Genomic DNA, 2421 nt, shown 5'->3' with positions numbered 1-2421 from the left:
TATCACTCCAAAATACTTTAAGTATTATCATTATGAAAATGTCTCTTGTATGTTTGATATTCTTGCAAAATTGCTGTTGCCAATTGCATTTAGAGGCATTCGTATTATATGCATGTGTCTATGCAGAGAAATTCTTATCTCAAAATGAATCATAAATTCAAAATTGCATTTAGATTTAACTAAAGAGTAGATTCGTTTCTTAAATTTTTGTTTGTTTGTTTGTAAGCCATGGTTTCTCTCTGTAGTCCTGGCTGATCTGGAACTTGATCTGTAGACAAGATTAGCCTGGATCTGATTCTCTTGCCTCTGCTTCTTGAGTTCTGATATTAAAGTCAGGCACCACTACTGCCTGCCTCTTATTTATTTATTCAGTTATTTACTTCCTTATTCTTTTTTCATATATTATAGCTTTACCAATATCCCAGTGACTTTCCATCCCTTCACTCCCTCAGGCCACCAAAACTCTTCCCTTTTTCCCGAGAGCCACAGAGATTGAAGCAATGATTACAGAGCCTGTTTGGCTCTCAGCTGGATCCTCTGCAATTATAGGTTATGGTTTTGTATATTGGTGTTGTTGTTGGATCATTAACAGTGGAAATAAGGGTTGTCTCTGATTTTTCTGTCTATCCTTGGCATTCTTTTTCTCCTATTGTGTTTCCTTGTCTGGTCCTTTCTAAAGATTCTTAAACATAACCAGTTAAACTAAACCACTCTTAGAAATAAACTCAAAGTACTCAATATTAATTATAAAGATAATGTGCCCTTTCATATTTATTCATCTTTATTCACAATAGCAAGGACTTAGAAGAAACTTAGATATCTACCAACTGATTAATACATAATGAAGATATGGTACACTTATATAGTTGGTTATCATTTGAGTATTTAGAAAAATTAAGTTCAATAAATGGAACTAGAAACAATCAATCTGAGTGAAGTAATCCGGACACAGGAAAACAAACATCATGGGTTTTCTCTTACTAGTTCTTATAAAATAGTGTGATGTTTAGGAAAACAAATTTTTATGATTTTGTTGAAAGCCTACTAATACAATAGCTTTCTGACAAGATTATTCATTTATTTGTATGCTCCCATACTGGTCTGCCAACAAGATATAATTTAAAGAGAGAAAAGGAAACTTTTTTTGTATCATCTTATTTTTATTCGAACTCTAATAGTCAAGTCATTGTGGTTGCTACAAAATCCATTATGTCATGATTAAATAATGATCTAACTTCTTTAAGTAAATTCTTTTTTTTTGTTGTTGTTGTTGTTTTATGTTTTTTAAATTTATTTTATATAACAAAGTCCAATTAAATGAAAACAAACATTTATACACAATATTTGGGAATTTGACAGCGCCCTTTACCAGCAGGAAGTAGTTTGGAGAAAAGGAAATTTTATAGTATCAGGTAATATCAGAGAAATTGGATGCTAGAGCAAAATGCAGCTCATAAAGAGCTGTGTTAAATGAAAATCAACACAGACATCAAAGTGAAAACCTTGGGGAGGAGAAAGATGGAGAAAGAGAGAGAGAGAGAGAGAGAGAGAGAGAGAGAGAGAGAGAGAGAGAGAATGGATATTGGCTTCCCAATCTCCCAGGTGCTTGCATAAAGCATAGGACAAACAAGAGAAGGTTAATTCTCCCATGGAACTTGTCTTCTAGTTTGGAGAAAGTGAACAGAAGACAGCAAAATGACCAGACAATAATGCAGGTATAAAAGATGCATTGTGTGACATGTAACATTGATACTGAATTGAAGAAAACAAGGAATGGACTGGGTCATATTCTAGTGTTTTCACCACAGAGATATGACATCAATGATTTCAACTGATATCAGGATTCACAGCAGGGAACATGATACACAGCAAACAGATGGGAGACTTTGGTAAAGCTGAATACTAAGGGAAAGACTACAGATCACTGGGCCATGCATCAAGACTCAGATTATTATTACTGGTCATTAGAGAGAGAGAAAAAAACTGTGCTGCAGTTGAGAAGTTATCTCTCCACAGAGGAGAGGGAGAAAGAGAAGAGAGTGGAAATGAGAAGAAAGAGGAAGGAAATGGAAACAGGGAGTCCTTTAAAGTGTGTACTTACTGGCAAGTTGACTATGTTCCACTGGAAGGGTACATATCCAATGTTATATGAGGATCAAAAACTGTTAATTACATAAAAATGATAGAAGGAAATTTTTATATTGAATTACTGGGGAATATCTGAAAGGAATTGGAAATAGAGGTGATTATGACAAAATGTTATTTAATTAAGGACTCAAAGCACCAATAAAAATATTTTTTTTTTAAAATCACAAAGTTGATTGAGATTTGGAAAACAGGGAGACAAAGAAGCAGTTGTTTACTGGAATTAGAAGACCTGAAAAGAAGCAAACAACAGATACTTAGTTCCTTGGATTTAAC

Source organism: Phodopus roborovskii, unplaced genomic scaffold (assembly GCF_943737965.1).
Source record: "Phodopus roborovskii unplaced genomic scaffold, PHOROB, whole genome shotgun sequence".
NCBI lineage: Eukaryota > Metazoa > Chordata > Mammalia > Rodentia > Cricetidae > Phodopus > Phodopus roborovskii.
The sequence above is the reverse complement of the archived record's forward strand: the minus strand, read 5'-3'. Positions refer to the sequence as shown.